A 22365-nucleotide genomic window follows, 5' to 3' on the forward strand; every position below is an offset into this window, starting at 1 on the left:
CAATCTCCTGACACTCCATTCTGGGAACTCTTGGCAAATACAAACCACGGAGTGATTCATAGAACTTCTAGAAAAAAGTCTGCACCTTCAACCTGACCCTTCCTCCTGGGAAAAGGACGCTTCCTGGAAAAGCATGATTATAAACCCCATTTCCTTGTCATCCAGATCCATGGAGCTCCTTTTTGCCTCTCCAGTGTAGAAGGAGCCTTGTCAGACAACAGTATCGGCAAGCATGACGATAACACCATTTACTGAGCACCTACTTCAGCGCCAGGCACTATGCTATGCCCCTCACTGCATCAGCAACTGTATCCTCCAACAACTTTATGGAGAGGTATTATTATCCCCACTTTACGATGATTACACTGAGGCCCAGGGAGAGTTAAGTAACTTGCCCAGAGGCAGATGGGATTCTAAGCTGTGCCTCTCTGACTGAACTTGGATCACATTTATCATCGTTATCAGAGGAAGAAGAGAAGGGCAAAGAGGAAGAGAGGGAGTTGGAGATAATATTTATGGAGTGGCTTCCAGTACACCATATTTTCTTTTTTTTTTAATTTTTAAAAAACGTTTGCTTATTTACTTTTGAGAGAGAGAGAGAGCGCACAAGTGGGAGAGGGACATAGAGATAGAGGGAGACACAGAATCCAAAGCTGGCTCCAGGCTCTGAGCTGTCAGCACAGAGCCTGACGTGGGGCTTGAACCTCAAAACCATGAGATCTTGACCTGAGCCGAAACCTAACTGACTGAGCCACCCAGGCGCCCCACCATATTTTCTTATTAGCCCTGATATCCACCGGGGGAGGTGGGAGCTCTTAGCATACTACCCATTCTATAGACAAGCAAACTGAGCCTTGAAAGGTACAATAACTCACCCACAGTGGCACGGTAGGACCGGGAGAAGCCAGATTTTGATTCAGGCAGACAGCTTTAGAGCTTCCTGAGCTGATATGCTCCCTGACTTCCCCATAGTCTTTCTTTCCTCTAACAAGTACTTATCGTGCACTTATTCTGTGCCTGGCATCTGGCAAGAAGCAACAGGACAGCCCGTTTCTACCTCCTCCCATGACACATTCTCCAGGGTTCCCTACCATTTATGTGACCCCCGCACCACCTTTAAAACACCCTTTCTTACCTGCCCTCCGTCCTGGCGTTTCCTCTCCACCCTGCGGAGACAGCGGGTCCTCTCTCTCGCTCTCTCTTCTTTTTTTTTAAACACTAACCCATAAGGCCCTTCGTCTTCTGCCTTAGACACAGCCCTGCTTGCTCTGTTAGTCACACTGCTGGGCCTGGCCACCCAGCTTCCAGACAGCAGCTATTTACCAGCCTATGGCAGAAGAAGCCCCAACTCGGAGCCCAAACTGTGTATTTCTTTCTTCCTGAACCCCAACCCTGCCCTCTCAACAATACTCTTGGCATCAGTGCACTAAAAAGACCAAAGTCCTTTCTAGAGGTTATTTTATCTCTTGGACACAATAAGGAAGTAACAAGGTTGATTTTTTTTTTTTAATCCCAGAGAGGGAGGTGCAATGGAAAGAGACTATCTTTTCATTTATCCAACAAAGCATTCTCCCACACATCATGCTCCACTAGATACCCTCAGGCGCTGGCCACTTTGTTTTGCAGGTGTAGCCCCTGAAGCAACAGGCAGACATTACAAGTTAACTCCGTAATTACGATGGCATGTCCCTTCCAGAGATAAAGGATAGGCCTCGTTTCATGGCCAGCTAACTTGAATCAAACCCTGGGTCCAGCGCTCTACCCCTCTGAGGCTCCACGACTCTATCCTTTTGAACCTCAACTTTCCCCACCCTCATCTGCAAAATGGGGACAATATACTCTCCTCCAATGGGTTTCTTAGCCCTCAGAACTGTCATCTCTGGGGTGACTCATGGGACACCTGGATTGCAGGATCCTGCTTGCCAGTTAGTATGGAGCTGAGCCAAACTGGAATTGAAAGCAAAAGGACAAATTAGTAACTTTCTTGTAGGTGTAAGTCAGGGTTTCTCGACCTCAGCACTTCTGGCATCTGGAGTCAGATGTTCTCGGTCGTGGGGGCTGTCTTAAGTCTTAGAGGATGTTGAGCCACATCCCCAGCTTCCATCCATTAGATGCCAGTAGGACACTCCCCATCACCAACCCCACAAGCTGTGGACAACTGGAAATATCTCCAGGAATGGACAAGTATCTTCTGGGAGGCAAAAGCACCCCCAGTCAAGAGCCACTGCTATGAATGACAGAATGTTCCACAAACTTGGGATAGTATCTCCCCATTCCCTTTGATAAGGCAAGGACATTAGCACCTCAGCATTTTCCTCTAGGAAAGTTTTTCTTCCCCCCATTTCCCCACTTTTAGAAACTATACCATATTTTTACATGTTGTGCCCATTCTGCAGATCAGGGAACTGAAGCTCAGAAAGCAACTTGTTGAAGTCCCAGAGCTGGAAATTACTCAAAGACAATATTTGAACCCAGGTCTAGCAGGAAAAACTACTATGTAACTGTCCTTGTCACCTGAAATCCTCCTCTCAAAGCCTCATCAGCTGCATTGGGTAATGCACCAAAGCAGAGGAACTCAGACCCTCTTTGCGATAACAAAAGGCTCCCGGTGACAGCCTCTTTGTACACTAGATGGGAGACTAGGATACAATGGGGACACACCTCCCTCTGCACTGAATGTAGGGGGCTTCTTAGGAATGTTCCAGATGGCAAACAGTGGCCTGGCTCTGTGGACAGAAAGCAAGAAAGCTCCTCAGGCACCTCCTCCCCTCCCCTCCCACCTCCTGCCTCCCCTAAATAAACATTCTTTCTGTACCATCCTCTCCACTCTGTAGTAGAAACGTATAGCATTCACTGTAGCCAAAGTGTCGGCTAAGTGCCAGGCACAGTTCAGAGTGCTTTATGTTTATGTAAACCAGAAGAACACCATATGGGGTAGTTACCATCGTTGTCCCCATTTTACAGATAAGGAAACTGAGACCCAGAAGGGCGATAACCTGCCACATTCTCCTTACTAGGAGGATGTCAAGAACATGCAGACTTTATGACCAACAGACCTGGTTCAAATGTTGATTCCTCTACCAGCCACCTGTGTAACATCCGGCAAGTTAGCCAAACTCCCTGAACCTCAGTCTCATCAGTAGCATGGGACTAGCAGGGATTGTTTTAAGAATAAAAATTAACATTCTTATCCATTCAACAAGTGTTTACTGAGCATCTACAGGGTCCAAGCACTGAGGATGTATCTGCAAACGGAACAGCAAAAGGATCCTACCCTAGCGGCATGCACACTCTAGTAGGGACGCGCTTTTATGTGTTAGGTCGGTTAATCCTCGCGATAACCCATAGACTATTTACTATTACATTATTGTACCCATTTCACAGATGGGGAGAAGGGGCCTCAGAAGCAGTTTTTCCCCATCTCCCTTCAACCTTCTAGGAAATAGTGGGACCTGGATTAGACATTAATGCCCGGTCTCCAGAGCTCGACTTCTTGGATTCAAATCCTGCTGTTTCCATCTAATTGCTATGGGCCTGAGCCCAAATCTCTTCGTGGGGCAAAATGGAATGAGGAGGCCCTATCTCAAGAGAGTGTCAAACGTCTAACATTTAGGAAGTGCTTCTTGGGTCCCCAGCATACACGAGGCTCACAGAAACCCTAGGAGAGATGTCTTATTTTGGGTCCCTTTTCACGGAGGTGGACACAGGAGCCCAGAGAGGGTAAGTAACTTGCCCAATGGCGCAGAGCGCTTAAACAGAGCAATTGCAAAGTCGGAGCTCTGAATCACAACAGCACGGAGGCACGCAGAGACAGACTCAGGGGGTCGAGTACCCCTGGAGAGAGTGCCAGCAACTGGGTGCGATTATTCTTTCCCGTCTGCAGCTGTGCAGTGGGCGAGTCAAGGTGGCCAGGCCGGCGGATTGTGCTCGCTCTTCAGAGGCTTTCCTAACTCCAAGGCTCAGTGCGCGGAGCTGGAGCCACCGCGTGGATCTTTCCCTTCCGCGATGTTTGCCCACCCGGGGTGCTTCTTTCCCTGTGTCTCGTACCCTGTCCCTGCTCGCTCCTCTCTCCCTCGCCAAAGCTCATCCCTGGCCATCCCGCAGCTGCCCCGCGTTGGGGACACGCCCCCGACAGGGCGCCCGGTTCTTTCCGTCGATCCCGTCTCGCAACCAGGGAGGGGGCTCGGCCAAAGCCGCTGAGTCTCGGAGGCTACCTGGGAAGACAGTCCCCGAGCTGGCCCCGAGACTGGAGTATCCGCCTCACCTCCCTTAGGCTTTTGCGTCTCCTGCGCCTGGCGCCCCGGCCGCTGCCGCGTCTGCTTGGCCGCGTGGCACACAGGTGACCCTGGTCCCGGGCAACGGGTTGCGAGGCTGCGCGCGTCTTGGCACCGGAGCCGGACTTCCTGCCCGGAGGGATGATCTCTTTCTTGGAATCCAGCCAAGTTCCTGCAAGCGCTGGATTAGTACACCTGTGAGCGTCAGAGACCTCTATTCACTGTCCCGGGAGGGTCTGCATTCATTGTTTCTTTCCATCTGGCAAACCTTACCAAGTGCCCACCGGCTGCGGGGCGCCGGGACCCAGAGGAGCCAGAGGGCGCACAGGCTAGGGTTGTGATCTCCAAAACGTTGGCCACTAGCCACATGTCGTTATGCAGCATTTGAAATTGTGGCTCCAATGAAGTGAGATGTTTCTAAGACAAAGGATTAACACACACACACACACACACACACACACACACACACACACACGCACACACCAAAAAACCCACACACATATTTTTTAAATGTTTATTTATTTTTGAGAGAGACAGAGCAGGAGCAGAAGAGGGACACAGAGAGGGAGATACAGAATCAGAGGCAGGCTCCAGGCTCTGAGCTGTCAGCACAGAGCCCCAGGTGGGGATCCAACTCACAAACTGTGAGATCATGACCTGAGAACAAGTCAGAGGCTTAACCGACAGAACCAACCAGGTGCCCTTACATACACATTTTTTAAACTCATTAAGAAGTTTTAAATTGATTGCATGTTAAAATGATAACATTTAACAGACTGTTAAATAAAATATATCATTAAAATTATTTTCTCCTGTTTCTCCTTTTCTGAAATGCAGCTATTAGACACTTTAAAATTATAGGTCTCCTATTATCCTTCTATTGGATAGTGCTTGTCTTGGGCAGAAACCCACAGGATGTTCCCCAAATACCTCTCCAGTTCTCCGTCCTACAATTTATTCAGCCCTTCCTTATTTCCTTCGGGAAACATTTGAGTAAGACCTGTTATGAACCAGGCATCAATCTGAGTGTCAGATGTAATCTGAAACTGGCCCTGTATGCAGAGGGCAAAGCAAGACCCAAGAAAAAGGCAGATCACTCCAGACTGATAGGTGACAGGTTTAATAATCAAAGGAACTTACATACAAGACCTGTCTTGGGCAGCTGCAACACAAATAGATCTCTGCACCCCTCTTCCAGAACCTTAAAAGGTTATACAGAGGACTTCATGGGGTTCAGTCATGTATCAAGTCCAGATATTTTCAACAGCACCTTAACTCTTTCAAGTTTTCATTCTCGAAACCAGTTCCTACTGTGGGAAAGGTGGGCAGAATGTCATATCAAGGACAGGGGAGGGGATGAGGAGCCTGTGATTGCCCAGGGCCAGCTCCAGAGCCAAACAGTGGTCACATCTCCCCATGACATCCTCCAACAGCTAGATGCTGGGGGAACAGAGTGGTAAGCAAAACTCAGAGCTGGCAGTCAGGTCAGGTGAGAGAGGTCTATTTTAAAAATGTGCGATGATGGGGTGCCTGGGTGGCTCAGTCGGTTGGGTGTCCGACTGGCTCAGGTCATGTTCTCACAGTTCACGGTTCGAGCCCTGCGTTGGGCTCTGTGCTGGCAGCTCAGGGCCTGGAGCCTGCTTCCGATTCTGTGTCTCCCTCTCTCTGGCCCTCCCTTGCTCATGCTCTGTCTCACTCTCTCTCTCAAAAATAAATAAACATTAAAAAAAAATTTTTTAATGTGCAATGAGTAGAAAAGGCAACTTAAGGAATGGGGGAAATATTTGCAAACTATATATCTGATGAAGAGTCAATATCCACAATGTTTGAAGAATTTCTACAACTCAACAACAACAAACAACAAAAATAACTAGATTTATTTTTCACATACTAAGAATACCAAAATTTGGGGTGCCTGGGTGGCTCAGTTGGTGAAGCATCTGACTTCGGCTCAGGTCACAATCTCATGGCTTGAGAGTTCGAGCCCCATGAGTTCGAGCCCCATGTCGGGCTCTGTGCTGACAGTTCAGAGCCATGGGCCTCCTTCAGATTCCATCTCTGTCTCTCTCCCCTTCCCCCTGCTCGCTCACTGTCTCTCTCTCTCTCTCCCTCTCAAATATAAATAAACATTAAAATAATTTAAATATAAATAAATAAAAAATAAATAAAATGGGCAAAGGACTTGAATGTCCTTCTCCAAAGAAGACATACAGACAGATGGCCAACAAGTACATGAAAGGCTGCTCAACATCATTAATCATATGAGAAATGCAAATCAAAACCACAACGAGATAACACCTCATATCCATTAAGATTGCTACAATGAAAACCACAGAAAATAGCAAGTGTTCATCAGGATTTAGAGGAACTGAAACCTTTGTACACTGTTACTGGGGATGTAAAATGGTGTAACCATTATGGAAAACAGTGTGGAAGCTCCTTAATAATTCAAAACAGAACTACTATCGGATCCAGCAAATCCACTTCTGGGTATACATTCAAAGGAACTCAAAGCATCTATCTCTATCTCAAAGAGATATTGCACACCCATGTTCATTGCACCATTATTCACTATAGCCAAGAGGTAGAAGCAACCCAAATGTCCATCAACAAATGAATGGATACAGTAAGGGTGATATATACATCCAGTGGAGTGCTATGCAACCTTAAGAAAGAAGGAAATTTGACACGCTACAACAAGCATGAACCTCGAGGACCCTACGCTAACTGAAATAAGCCAGTCACAAAAGGGCAAACAGTGTATCATTCCACTCATATGAAATATCTAAAGTAGGCAAAATCATAGAAACAGAAAGCAGAAAGGGTAGGCGGAGGGAGAGCAGGAATTAATGTTTTATTGGTATAGAGTTTCAATTTTGCAAGATGAAAAAGTTTAGAGATCTGTTGCACAATGTGGATATACTTAATACTACTGAACTGTACACTTAAAAATCACTACGATGGGGGGCATCTGGGTGGCTTGGTTGGTTTGGGCGTCTGACTCTCGATTTCCGCTCAGATCTCACAGTACGTGAGTTCAAGCCCCATGTTGGGCTCTGCACCAGCTTGGAGCCTGCTTGGGATTCTGTCTCCTCTTTCTGCTCTTCCTCAACTAATGCACATGCACACGTGCTCACTGTCTCTCTTTCAAAATAAATAAATGGGGGCACCTGGGTGGCTCAGTTGGTTAAGTGTCCAACTTAGGCTCAGGTCATGATCTCATAATCCAAGGGTTCGATCCCCAAATCGGGTTCTGTGCTAATAGCTCAGAGCCTGGAGTCCGTTTCAGATTCTATGTCTCCCCCTCTCTCTCTGCCCCTTCCTCTCTTGTGTTCTCTCTCTCTCTCAAAAATATATAAACTTAAAAAATAAACTTAAAAAAAAAGATTAAGATGGTAAATTTAATGTTATGTGTTTTTTTTACCACAATTCAAAAAACCATTCAGTAATGTAAATACAGTCGTGATTATTGCAACCAAGAGGGGTACAAGATGCTCTCAGAATTTATAACTAATTGGGGGGTTTACTGGGTGCGAGGCAAGGCTTCCATTAGGAAGTAATGCTTCAGCTAACTTCGGAATCACACAGGAGAGAAGCAAAGGCTGCAGATGCTGAGGCAGCAGCCCAGCACAGACCCCAGGACAACAGGTCACGTGACGAGTCTGAATTTATTTTATATACCACAGTTGTCTCCAACCTTCCTGCTTCAGGAGTAGAATCAATGACAATAATGACAGTAACAGCCAACATGGGCCGGAAATTAATTCGCTTAATTATGTACTTAATGTAAATATCAAGTGCAGGGATTCTGAACCAGGGTACTTGGGGTTACATTCCAGCTCCACCATATCTTCACTAGCTTCATAATCTTGGGCAAGTTACTGAATCTCTGTGCCTTGGTTTCCCTTATCTGGAAAATGAAGACAGTAAGGGGGCCTACACACAGGGTTGTTGTGAGGACAAATAAGGTAGCTTACACTGAGTTATATCACGTATACAGTGCCTGCCACATAGCAGGGGCTATTAGTACTTAGTAAATAAAATTTAATTACGTGGAAGCCATTGTGCTACCCACTTCACATGCTGTGATATGTTGCACACTGGGCACAAATTCCTCCCATCCCTAGGAAGAAGCATGACCTTTCGCGATGTGACCGGCAGAACCAGGATCCATCTTCCCACATAAAAGTAGGCTGCATCCCAAACCCAGCAAGGCTACGCTTGATCCCTGAGGGCCCTTCTTCCACCCCGTCTCTCCCACCGTCTCCGAACATGACAGCTCCGTTTTTGCAAATGGTTGTTCAGCAACCCCAGAAAATTTACAGCAACTATAGCTGGCTTTCCTATTTTTACTCCTCACATCCGCCAGCAGAACAGTGAGGTCCTGGTGCTCCGATCTCGATGTCCAGAATCCGACTACCTCTCACTGATTCCACGCTGCCACCTGCTGGTCCAGCCCATCATCTCTTGATGACTGCACGGGCCTCTTCACAGCCTCCCTCCTCCTGTCCTTGTGCCTCCGCAGTGTATCCTCAAGCCGGCAGTCAGAGCCATCCTGCAGAGGCACCTCGGATCCCCCGCCCAAATCCCTCTAGTGGCTCCTGCCTGACCCAGGGTAAAAGCCCAAATCCCTATGGTGGCCTGTGAGGCCCTCCGTGTTCCGTCCCATTACCCTGTGCTCTGACGTCATCCACCACAGATTCCCCCGCCTGGCTCACTCAGCTCCACCACTCTGGCCTTTCTAGTTCCAGAGCACTAGCACTCCAGCACCACCTGCTGCCCCAGGGCACTAGCACTGCTCCATCTGCCTGAACCAACATTCCCTCGGAAATGCACGTAACCCACTTCCTCATCCCTTTCGCACGGACTCCTGTAGTGATCTTCCTCAACACTCCAGTTCCCTCTGCACCTTGTCCCCAGCCCGGGTTTTCTCCTTACCCTTTCCTGCATGTTTTTTTCCCAAAGCACTCACCCCGACACATTACAGGTACGTGTGTGTCTTGTCTGTCTCCCTCCACTAGAATGGGAGCTTTCTGAGGGCAGAGACTTTTGCCTACACTGTTGTCCGATTGTTGAATCCCCAGTGCCCACAACAGAGCATGGCATATAGCAGGCACTCGGTATTTGTTAAAGGAATACAGTCATGGGACTAAGTAAGACAGGAGAAGACAGTAGGGGTACCTGGGTGGCTCAGTCGGTTAAGCGTCCGACTCTTGGTTTTGGCTCAGGTCATGATCTCACAGTTCATGAGTTTAAGCCCTGCATTGGGCTCTGTGCTGACAGCATGGAGTCTGCTCGGGATCCTCTGTTGCCCTCTCTCTCTGCCCCTCCCCTCCACACACAGGCGTGTGCACTCTCTCTCTCAAAATGAATAAACTTTTAAAAAAAGTAAACCAATCCACAAATGCATTGAGGACCCTGCCGCCCTGATTGCTTCTTCCTATCATCAGTATCTGTGTGTGTACCTCGCTTTACAGTTTGCAAAGCACATTCACACCCGTGTCACATTTGACACCTACACAACCCCATGAGAGAGGGATGTTAGTGAAGTCATAACTCTTCCCAGACCCAAAGTTTTCATGGAGAAACAGAAAAAAACTGTTGAGACTTGCCTATGACTCAGCAAATTGACTTGCAAATTGACTCAGCAGTGAAAGAACTGTGATTCACCCATGACTTCTGACCCTGAGTCCAGGAGTCTTCACCTCAAGCAAAAAGGCTGTGTGTGCAGTGGTTAGACCCACCAGCTGTGGAGTTTGAACAAACAAAACCATGAAACTTACCTCTACTACTCCCTAGCTGTGTGACATTGGGAAAGTTGCTAGCCCTCTCTGTGACTCCCATTTTCTCAATCATCAAGCAGGGATAACAATATCCTCCTCATACGTTGTCCTGAGGGTTGAACGAGGTAATATTAGGTCTGTCATGATTAGCCAGTTAAAAAAAAATACTTTGAAAAAACATGAGCATGTTATTTCATGGTCATTCACTTTTTTCAGTGGCCCCGGCTCTGCCCAAGTTGCTCCAGCTAACCTGATGGGGAGAGACTGGAAAGTATGATGCCATCTATTTTAAAGGTGGTGAAACTAAGGCTTTTTGTCCCAAAAGGGATTTGACTCGGTGCTTTTGGGAAGAGAACGGCTGTGAAAATTCCATAGCAACCAGAAGGCAGGCTCCCCAGAGGCAGAGCAGAGCTGTTGCCACCCCCCGGGGCACTCATTATATTCACGACACAATCTCATTCAGCCACCTCCGGAGAGGACAGGACCGTGTTTACACACACTCCAGGGATGTTTGCAATGTTGTGGCCGCTGAACCGCCGTAGCCCACACGGCGGCGCGCAAAGGGCTGCAAGGCACTCAACGCCCGCTCACTTGCGCCCTCTTGTGGGCAGTTCCGCAGTCCGTCCAAAGGGTGCGGTGACAGGAAACCAACTAACCCACACTGAGTAATTCAGGCTAGGAGTCCGCCTGACACTTGACAGACATCACGGATGACCTCACTTAATATCTCCATGAGGTGGCTTTACAAATATGGAGGCTGAAGGTGAGAGACTGATACAAAGAGAAGCAAACCTTGCTCAGAGTCACCCTGCTAGTAAGCATCAGAGCCAACATTCAAATCCAGACTTGCCTTGACTCCAAAGCTCAGACTTTCCCCAACATTTGCATTACAGATTTGAAATAGAATCAAGCCTACCGACCTATTTGGGGATCAAACTTTGTCATGACTCCATTATTCCATTCCACGTCGTGGAATAGTAAATTATGAAAATATGCCCCTATCCCCTAGGAAAAAAAACCTCTCAATGGTCAGTCCCTGGGGAATAGGGTGGGACTGGAGACTGTCACACAAATGCACAGACATAACATACATGATTCCCAAGATAAACCATTCAACCAATTTCTAAGTCACCCACCCATACATACACTAGAATCCCATTTATTTAACACTAGTATAATATATCTATAAATTAGGATAAAGTGGTCAGAAGAATATAAACTTAAAAGTAGTTACTCCCAGGGAGTGAAACAAGCATATATTATACATACTTCTGTAAGGTTGAACAAGCATTGTTATTTTCATAAATTTAAAAACCACTTAAAATTGTTTTTAAAAGTATGTATTTTTTAAAGTTTATTTATTTACTTATTTATTTAGTGGGAGAGAGAGAGTGAGCACATGCTCATGTGAGCAGAAATGGAACAGAGAAGCAGAGAGGGAGAGAGAAAATCCCAAGCAGCCTCCATGCTCAACTCAGAGCTTGATCCCACGAACCCGTGAGTTCACAGCCGGAATTGAAATCAAGAGACCAAGGCTTAACTGACTCAGCCACCCAGGTACCCATATTTATTTATTTTGAGAGATGGAGGGGGAGGGGCAAGGGGGGAATCCCAAGCAAGCTCCGAGCTGTCAGCGCAGAGCCCAACAGGGGCTCCACCTCAGGAACCATGAGTTCATAACCTGAGCCGAAATCAAGAGTCAGACTCCCAGAGCACCTGGGTGGCTCAGCCAGTTAAGCGACCGACTTCCACTCAGGTCATGATCTCATGATTTGTAAGTTGAGCCCCATGTCAGGCTCTGTGCGGATAGCTCAGAGCCTGGAGCCTGCTTTAGATTCTGTGTCTCCCTCTCTCTGCCTCTCCCCCATTCACACTCTGTCTCTCTCTCAAAATCAAAATTAAAAAAAAAAACATAAAGAAATAAAAGAGAGTCAGATTCCCAACCAACTGAGCTACCCAGGTACTCCTAAAAAGTAGTATTAAACTGAAAAATCCCACAGGTGATTTTGAGGAGTGTCCTAGGTTAAGATAGGTTAAGATTGAAAGATTATTGCCTTAAAATTTGTGACAGTGATATATAAAGAAAAGCAAACTGCTACCCTGTGGGCCAATAATACCAAAAGCGAACATTGATAAGAACCTACTGTATGCAGAGCATTGGTCTGGAATCCTTTCCATTTATTAATGCATTTCATTCCTTCCACAACCCCATGAGGTAGGTACTTGTGGTAGGCAGCCTGTAATATGGCAGTCAGGGAACCTCATCCTATGGTGTTCACACCCCTGTGCACTCTCTTCCCGCACTAAATAGTACTGACCTGTGTAACCAATAGGATAATGTGGAAATGACAGTATGTGACTTCCAGGACCAGGTCATAAAAGATACTAGTGCTTCTGCCTTTCACTCTCTTGAATCACTGGCTCTGGGAGAAGACAGCCGCCATGTTGTGAGGATGCTCAAGCTAGCTGCCCTGGGGAGAGGCCCGAAGGATCATGAATGGCAGTTAGCTTCATGCCTCTTTATCCTTCTTTAATCTTCTTTTCCTTGAATTTTAATTTGTTTCATCTTTTTTTTTTCCTTGTAAGACATTGGCATTGCTGAAACACCCTGGCCAGTTGCCTCTCAGGAGCATCCCACAATTTGCATTTGCCTCTTTCTTCCTGAATAGCTCCAGTTAACAGGTGAGGTTGTGTCAGAGGAAGAGGTTCATCCCACGGGTGTGGTTGACCTGATCTCTTCTTTAATCAGGTGCTTACAAGTTTCTCTAATGCACAGATATTGTTTGTTTCTTGCTGATGATCACAAATCACTCTGGTATTTGACTTTTTTTTTTTAATTGCAAAGATGTGATTGACCCAAATCTTGACCCTGAGAAAGGACCCTAAAGAAAAATTATAAATGTTAACAAAAGGAATATAATTTACAGATATAACTATAAGCAGAAAGAGTTGGGGGGGGGTCCCCAGAAAAAGAAAGATGAGATATAACTTTTGTGGCACAGCAGAAGTCATTTTAGACCCCCAGCTATCTTCTGTGATCTACAGTTCACCAGCACTGCTTGCCCTGGCAACACTTCTTACAAAACTCTTCCTGAGAGTGTTATGCCCAGAATTTGTGATCCCCAAAGACCACTAGGGAGCCGAGTCCGATGCAAAAGCAAAGAGCCTTTATTCGAGCTAGCTCGAGCTCAATCCCCTACCTGCACCAACGCAGTGGTGAGATACCAGGGAAAGAGAGGGAGTTTCAAAAGGACAAAGGTTTTATTGGGGCCTGGGGGCAGTTGGTGAGGTAATGGCTATGGCCTCAGCCGATTGGCTGGGGAAGAGTCCTGGGGAAGGGTCCGAGTCCTGTTAGGCAGGTAAGGGAGGGTTTACTCAAGGGGAGGAGGTGTGGTCAAGGTGAAGGACACAGAACAAGATGGAGTCGGCTGGCGTAGGCCCGCCCTTTCAAGAGGTGTAAGAACTAAGAAATACAAAAACTTCAGTAGTTAAAGATCTTAAGGGAACAAAAGGGAATGCAAAACCCAATGGTCTCTACCAAGCCAGAAAATAGCCTAAACATATCAGACATAATAAATCAATTGTAAAACTCCCAGCACTGTTCAAAAATAAAGATTGACCTACTGCAGGATTCAAACTGTGCCCCACAGGATTAATGAGGTTAAAACTGTCACCAGCAAGTCCCCTACTCATCCCCCTTCTTGACAGAAACATTAACCTTATCTTTTTTTTTTTTAAATTTTTAACATTATTTTTGAGAGAGAGAAAGAAACAAAGTGTGAGCAGGGGAGAAGAAAGAGAGGGAGACACAGAATCAGAAGAGCTATCAGCACAAAGCCAGATGCAAGGCTCAAACCCATGAACCACGAGATAATGACCTGAGCTGAAGTCTGATGCTTAACTGACTGAGCCACACAGGCACCCCAACCTTGTCTTTTAGAGGCAAACAAGAGCGCCCGCCAGCCTAGACCAGTTTGGGCTCAAACACCGACTCACACCTGCTGACAGCGAGCTCTATCTCATTCTAATGTTAAAATCTCCATCCAAGGGGCACCTGGATGGCTTCCTTGGTTGAGCATCTGACTCTTGATTTCAGTTCAGGTCATGATCTCAGGTTCATGAGTTCCAGCCCCGTATCAGGCTCTGTGATGACAGCACAGAGCCTGCTTGAGATGCTCTGTCTGCCCCTCCCCTGCTCACGTGTTCTCTCTCTCTCTCTTTCAAAATAAATAAATAAACAGGAAAAAAATTAAATCCCCGCCCACGGAGGAACACAGGTTTATTAACACAACATGGGATACATGCATAGGCATGTTTTCAAAGTATGCCTGGGCAACCTTACGCCCAACTTTACATGCAGTGACAAGATTCCCTTTTCTTAATATTCATTATAACCCTAAAGAACAGCAACCCACTCACCTCCACTTGAAGAGTTACCACTTTGCAAGTTATTCCTCCTGATCTCCTTATTTGCTACAAATAAAGTTTCCCGTGTGACACAACTCCGCCTAGAGCGGTCTCTGCCAGTAACTCACCGAAGAGCAAACGTGTCACCAGCTAGACCCCAGGACCTGACCTTTACCGCCCACCTGCATGTACTCACTAGCCTTTGTCTTACGTTTTTCCTTAAGCGCTTTTTTCCGGCTTTTCTCTTAACTCTGGCAAATGAAACCCAAAACTACCTCAGGGGTGGGATGGCGACTGCCCTGACCACACCCACAAGCCAGACCCTTTGGCCCTGCGCAGATGGACTGTGGAGTGACCCCTAGAACGACCCAACATAACCTTTACCTCATTATACTACTAAAATCCCCTCCCCAGGAGGAGCACAAGCCTCATTTACATAACATACAACGTTGTCTGGGCACGTTTCCTTATGGCGCATGCGCAATTTTATGCCCGCCTCTCGTCCAATGACAGCGATCCCCTATCTAAATATTCATCCTAATCCTAAAGATACCCATTCACCCTCTCTCGGGGAGTCTGGGCTTTGGAAGCCATTCCCGTGACCTCACTTATTTGCTGCAAATAAAGTTTTCCTTGTGCCACAACCCACCTGGTGCAGTTTCTGTGACTGGTCGAGGATCGCACTCACGTTGGTTTGGTTGCACACCTGGAATGTTTGCAAGTCAAAGTGGTCCAAACTTGGCGCTTTAAAATTCCCAAATGCGAGAACTTAAGAAAACAGTTTCATCTGCAATTGCCCCTAAAAGAATAAAATGCCGAGGAATAAACTTAACCAAGGAAGTAAAATTTCCAAACCTAGCATCTCAACAAAGCCAACATCCATCATCAATCAGTGTCAGTGGGACAATCTGACATCATATGCCTCCTGGTGTGGTGACTGAAATATATAAAACAGTAACATTTCTCGAATAAGCTTTGGGAGCAAACCCAGGGTCACCAGTCTTTTTTTCCACATGACCAACACCGGGCAAAATTATATAAAAAGAAGAGAAAACGAGGGGCACCTGGGTCGGTCAGTCCGTTAAGCGTCGGACTTCAACTCAGGTCATGACCTCACGGTTTGTGGGTTTGAGCTCCGCGTGGTGCTCCCTGTGCTGAGGGCTCAGCGCCTGGAGCCTGCTTCAGATTCTCTGTCTCCCTCTCTCTCTGCCCCTCCCCGACTCACACTCTGTCTCTCAAAAATGAATAAACATTAAAAACAATTAAAAGAAGAAGAAAGGGGCGCCTGGGTGGCTCAGTCGGTTGAGTGTCCGACTTCGGCTCAGGTCATGATCTCAGTTTGTGAGTTCAAGCCCCGCGTGGGGCTCTGCACTGACAGCTCCGAACCTAGAGCCTGCTTCTGATTCTGTGTCTCCCTCTCTCTCTGCCCCTCCCCCACACTTGCTCTGTCTCTCTCTGTCTCTGTCTCTCAAAAATAAATAAATGTAAAAAAATGTTTTAATAAAAAATAAATTTAAAAAAGAAGAAAAAATATTAGCATTTAGTAATATAAACCTTTAATAAAAAATGTTTAGCGCATTTAACCAACATTTATATAGCAATTATTCTGGACCAGGCACTGTTCTAAGTGCCTTAGAGAACTGATCTCCTTATGTCATTCTGATGTGGAGAACAAAGGCAAAAGAAACGTAGATAAATTGAATTTCCTTATAACCTGCAGCCCCTTGACAAATACTGGAGATAGTCAGAATATGACATTCCTCCAGCAACTTCTGTCTTAAAGTCAGTGCTTTGCTAGAGGGGGAAACAATGTTAGCTAGGCCTCCAGGATCCTGTAAATCTTCTTTAACATAAGAGAATCCTTTTTGAAGCTTCCGTTGCCTTTACCTCCCTCAACTCCAAAGTATATAACCAGTCACTCCTCACAACCTCAGTGCAGCTCTTTCTGCCCACAGGTCCTGTCCCTGTGCTTTATTTAATAAAGCCACCTTTTTGCACCAAAAACATCTAAGAATTCTTTCTTGGCCTTTGGCTCTCGGACTCTAAGCCACATCAATTCCAACAATCTTAAGAGCTCGGCTGGGACTAGGGTTGGGGGAAGAAGAAGAGGGTGGAGGAGGGAGATACTCTCAGGTGCTAACCCTGCACTTGCAAAACGCTGGGTGTCTCTATAAATGTTGCCCCCAGGACCCCTGCCTGCCTTACAGCCCTGTGTTGGTGGTAGATGAAGTTGATGGGGTTTTGAGGTGGTGGGGGTCCGGAGCTGCCCAAGAAAGAATTCTTGAGACGTCTTTGGTGCAAAAAAGGTAATTTTATTGGAGCAAAAAAAAAAAAAAAAAAGGTGATTTTATTAAAACACGGGGACAGGACCCGTGGGCAGAAGAGCTTCCCGGGGGGTTGTGGAGAATGACTGGTTATACACTATGGAGTTGAGGAGATAAAGGCCGAAGGGAGGCATCCAGAAGGACTTTCATATGCTAAAGAGGACTCCTAAGATACTCGAGGCCTTGCTATTGTCAAGCTAAGGTGGTTTTCCCTCTACTAAGGCATTACCATTAGGACAGTAGGGGGTTCTGGAGGAATGTTATACTTTGTATTTGCCTCAAGTATTTGTCAGTGGGCTGCAGGTTATAAAGAAATTTCATTTTACCAGCCATTTCCTTCTTGTCTTTGTTTCCCACATCACTATGGAAGGGAGGGTGATGTTGGGGCTCCAGGAATCTGAGTCTATAGGTTCCTGGAGATTAGGCTATTGATAAGATTGCCGTTTTCTTGTAATTTCCAAGACATATGTAAACTGATGGAGACCCCTGTCCTGCGTGACTGTGATCTGAGTTAACCATTTGCTTCCTTTCCTTTCCTTGGTTCTTGGGTAGCCATGAGTGCCTAAGGAATGTCACACACATCCCACCTGGGGGAGGGGTGTTTGCGGGGTGTCAGCTTGCCTTATGCTCCCTCATCACTGCCATTAGAATCCTTTGATGAGAAATCAGGAGCACAGAGAGGCTTAGCAACTGGCCTCAGACCACACAGCTATTGAGTGGCAGAGCCGCCTGTGGAACCCAGGCTGTCTGGCTCCACAGCCCATGCTCTCAGCCACCTCTCTCTGCAAATAGGACATTTTCACATGAAAAAGGATAACAACAGAATAAAACAGTCCTTCTGAGAAAGAAGGCTTTGCAACCTGACCCACTCAGAGGCACAGGTGAACCTAGGCGTTTACAATAAAAATTTAATGTGGCAATTGTCCTGTGCCCCACAGCTTGGAGGTGTGTGCAAAACAAGCTGAGGGGATGATTTTTTTCTCCCCTGTCACCCAAGTGGACACGATCAGCTCTAACAGCTGTGTTTTAGGCTTGTGAGCAGACCATGGGAAGACTCTCGGCTTTTGTTGGGATTCAGCTCTTGAAGGGAGGGGATTAAAACTGAATCCTCCTGGGGGGAGGGGGATGGTCTGTGCTTTGTGGGAAGGCAAGGGAGTGGTTTAAGGCTGCAGTCCAAGTGGGGACTGAGAGTCAGGAAGGAAGCGATTTCCAGATGGGCCCTTGGTCCATCTCTGAGCCCCCTGGGAAGGGACAGGCCAGTGTGGAAGTGCATGGAGGCCTGACTGTAAACACGTAGGTCTTTAAAATAGCAGCTGAGCTCTCTTTAGCAAGGAGGGGTCCTTTGCTAAGAGCCCTTTCTTTGCTGACAGCCAAGAGCCTGGAAAACTCAAAACGGGCTGAGCCTCTCCTGACCTCAGAGGTGTTTGACCATTTCTGAATGACCTTGCAATTTGCCTTAAGATTAGTTTTCATGACTCCAAATAAAGAAGTTTTGTATTTAAACATCCTGGGACAATTCATACCAGGAAGAGAGAGTCCCCCTCCCACACCCCATTATTTTTCCCACTTTCACAGAAAATTTCATCAGGAGCTGACTCAGAGTTTGGATCCCCTTTTATAATCCTAAATGAACAAACCCAATTTATGCAATCAGCTGGAATCGTTGAGCGCCTCCTGTGTGCTAGACAATTGAGACAAGGGGAATCTGTCAGTGACCACTGACACACCAGGATCCCTGCCCTTGTGGGACTTTCATTTTAGTGAGGGAGACACACAATACACATAAAACAGTCAAATGTGTATGTGTATTTGTTATGTTCGTGTTTTGAGAGAGAGAGTGTGAGCAGGGGAGGGGCAGAGAGAGAGAGACAGAGACAGAGACAGAGACAGAATCTAAGGCAGGATCCAGGTTCTGAGCTGTCAGCACAGAGCCCAATGAGGAGCTCGAACTCACAAACTGTGAGGTCATGACCTGAGCCCAAGTCGGACCCTTAACCCACTGAGCCACCCACGTGCCCCCAGTCAAATGTATATTTTGTTAGAATGTGATGACTGCCAGGAAAAAAAATCATACAGAGCAGCAATGAGGGAGCATGGGGCAAGCTGAGGGCAAAGTACAGGCTAGCAGCAACCCCCCTCCTCCAAGGTGAGGTATGTGTGATATTCCTGACACTCTTGGCTGCCCAAGGACAAGGGAAAGGAAAGAAAGCAGATGGTTGCCTCATAGAGATCACAGTCATACAGGAGTCTCCTTCAGACAACTCAGTAAACTGCAAGAAAAAAAGGCAAGCTTATCTATAGCTTAATCTCCAGAAACCTATAGACCCCATGTCCTGGAGCCCTAATATCACCTTCCTCAAGATGTAAGGGGGTTTAAGTGCTTGTCATGGTGATGCGGGAAACAAAGGCAAATGAAAAATTAAATTCCCTTACTGCCTTACTCTGCCATCTTTTTTTACCCCACTTACTCCACCATCACCCCAAAACCCCATGAGTAGGTTACAGTGTTATAGACAGTTTGTGGAATTTATGTGGTTTGAAGTGTTGGGGTTCAGAGCCTCTGGCTAAGAAAGAATTCTTGAGACATCTTTGGTGCAAAAAGGTGGTTTTATTTTATTTTATTTTATTTTTTTCAACATTTATTTATTTTTGAGACAGAGAGAGACAGAGCATGAAGGGGGGAGGGGCAGAGAGAGAGGGAGACACAGAATCGGAAACAGGCTCCAGGCTCCGAGCCATCAGCCCAGAGCCCGACGCGGGGCTGGAACTCACGGACCGCGAGATCGTGACCTGGCTGAAGTCGGACGCTTAACCGACTGCGCCACCCAGGCGCCCCCGAAAAGGTGGTTTTATTGAAGACAGGGACAGGACCCATGGGCAGGAAAACCTGCACTGGGGTTGTGAGGAGTGACTGATGATCTACTTGGGAGTTGGGGGAGGTAAAGGCAACGGGAAGTTTCCAAAAGGACTTTTAGGGCACCTGGGCGGCTCTGTCGGTTAAGCATCTGACTCTTCACTTCGGCTCAGGCCACGATCTCGCGGTTCATGGGATTGAGCCGCACATCGGGCTCTGTGGTGACAGAAGAGAGCCTGCTTGGGATCCTCCCTCTCCTTCTCTCTCTGCCACTCCCCTGCTCTCTCACTCTCCTCTCTCTCAAAATAAATAATCTTTAAAAAAATTTTTTTTAATTAAAAAAGAAGGACTTTCATATGCTAAAGAAGATTCACAGGATCCTGGAGTTCTTGCTATTGTCAAGTTAAGGTTGTTTTTCCCTCTAGTGAGGCATTAGCATTAAGGCAGGAGGTCCTGGAGGAGGAATGTCATACTCTGCCAGCCTGAAGTATCTCTGAACAGAGCTGCAGGTTATAAGGAAATTTAATATTACCTATATTTCTTTCTACCTTTGTTTCCCACCTCACCAGGAAAACCTACACGAAGAACATGGGTGATGAGGCCAAGAACTTATTCTTGATTGAAGTCAAGGGTCAGAGGGGTGAGGATAGGGGAACAGAAGGGGGCAGTATTAAACACGTGGTCTGGAGGAAGACTGGTGAACAAGGGGCATGTGAATCTACTTAAATGAAGGAGAAGCAATGGAGGGAGCCTCTTGGCTCTCAACAGGTGTGCCCTGAACATGGTATAGCCCTACCTGCACAAATAATGTGGGAAACCAAACAATATACTGACCCAAGCCTAAGAGGAAAAAAGGATAAAACCAAAGTATTTGTAAGAGGATAATAGTCATGAAACAGTGGACGTCTACTAGAAGAAACATCTCAAAGGCTTCAGCTACAACAGCAGAGCGATACAGGGGTGTAGTAGTGATGACCCAACTACCCTGAGCAGCTTTGATTTTCTGAAATAGCGAATAACTTGACAGAATTAGAAGCTAGAAGACATGCACTCTCCTCAATGTATACAGTGGCTGTGTTCCTGAGAAACTCAGTACAGGTTCAAATCATACAAAAACACTGGGTATTTATTTGTCAGATGGGGTTTGGTTTTGGCTCTGATCATTAGAATGGGTTTTCATCTGCTTGTGTGTCTGCTTGGATCTTGGGCACTTTGTGTCCCAGGAAACAGGATGTTTATTGTGTGGGATGGAACCCATCAGCTCATTGCTAGGGAGTAACCTGGCTTTCACTTTTGAATTAAGTCAGTAGCATCCCCTGTCCATGGTAACTGCTAAGCTGCCTCCCCACATTCCCAAAGTGCCCCCTGGTAGGGTATCACCTTAGGTTAAGAACCACTCCTCTAATCTGTTGATTTTGCAAATGTGAAATCCGGGGACTCTATGGGTAAAATTGTTTATGAACACACAGCCAAACTAGCAGGCATACATTATTATCTGTTGTAGCAATGATAAAAATTACATGTTCAGCATCTTTGTGCTTTTCTATTAAGAGCGTGACTCAGGGGCATCTGGGTGGCTCAGTCGGTTAAGCATCTGATTCAGCCCAGGTTATGATCTCGCGGTTCGTGAGTTTGAGCCTCACATTGGGCTCTGTGCTGACAACTCAGAGCCTGGACCCTGCTTCGGATTCTGTGTCTTCCTCTCTCTCTGCCCTCCTCCACTCACTCTCTGTCTCTCTCTCCTCCAAAAAAAAAAAAAAAAAAAAAAGTTTGACCCAAGAGGAAGCACAGGGATAAAGAATAGGTGTCCTATAATATGTTTAAAAATAATAACTTTCATTTATCGATTATGAGTGCAATTTTGTAGGGAAGCTGGTGAATACAGAAAGGCAATAAGAAAAAAAAAAGATGTCTACCATCATCACCTAGAAAAACTGCTAAAATCTTGGTGTGACTGTTTCTGTCTCCTTCTGAAGCCCAGTAGCATCTTGCCCACTACCCTCCCAACAAATTCCCATTATCCCTTAAGAGAATCACACTGCGTTATCGCTGCAGCCAAATAAAAACGAATCAGCCTACACCAAGTTAAAAAATGAGTTAAAAAAACCAACCAAATGAGTAAAAAAGGCAAACAAACCAACAACAAACTCAAATTATCCACGAAAATTTAAAGTTGCAAAGACAGGGGCACTTGGGTGACTTAGTTGGTTAAGCGTCTGTCCGACTCTGCACTTCGACTCAGGTCATGATCTCACTTCATGAGATGGAGCCCCGTTAACAGGCTCTACATTGACAGTGCAGAGCCTGCTTGGTCTCTCTCTCCCTCTCTCCCTGCCCCTCCCCTGCGTGCTTTCTCAAAATAGATTTTGAAAAATGCAAATTAGCAAAGACCTTGGCTAATTCTTTTTTCGTAAATTAACTGAAACAATATGCTTTATTTGCATGCACCTATTGGTGTGTAAAATTCTCTGTCCTTTGTCCAATTTTGCAAACCTATAGTTATAAGTCTATAACACAGCCAAGCTACTGTATAAACATGTATTTAGAGATTTACAGTTTACAGAGCATTTCTGTTGTAGGCAACATGTGGAATGACAATTGGTGGGGGCAGGAGGATGAAGTTTCCAAGGCAGTCAATGCACAGGGAATCCGGTTTGTACCAGGACAACCTACATGAAGAACTTGGGTGATACGGCCAGAAATTTACTCTTGATTTAAGTCAA

The 22365-nt window shown here is 46.2% G+C and overlaps 1 protein-coding gene across 3 annotated transcripts in view; it reads right to left on the minus strand.

Moving 5' to 3' along the window:
- TMC5 (transmembrane channel like 5) overlaps positions 1-22365 on the minus strand; it is a 92115-nt gene that overhangs the window by 65536 nt on the left and 4214 nt on the right. The window contains exons 2-4 of one of the 3 annotated variants that reach the window (XM_045047536.1): positions 15114-15263; positions 12376-12939; positions 10058-10166 (exon numbers count right to left, since the gene is read on the minus strand). The gene's annotated coding sequence lies outside the window, so the exon portion shown is untranslated. Of the gene's footprint in view, positions 1-10057; positions 10167-12375; positions 12940-14476; positions 14890-15113; positions 15264-22365 lie in introns of those variants that run through there. The other 2 variants (XM_045047537.1, XM_023246721.2) reach the window with 2 other exon arrangements.

Source organism: Felis catus, chromosome E3 (assembly GCF_018350175.1).
Source record: "Felis catus isolate Fca126 chromosome E3, F.catus_Fca126_mat1.0, whole genome shotgun sequence".
NCBI classification, from domain to species: Eukaryota; Metazoa; Chordata; class Mammalia; order Carnivora; family Felidae; genus Felis; species Felis catus.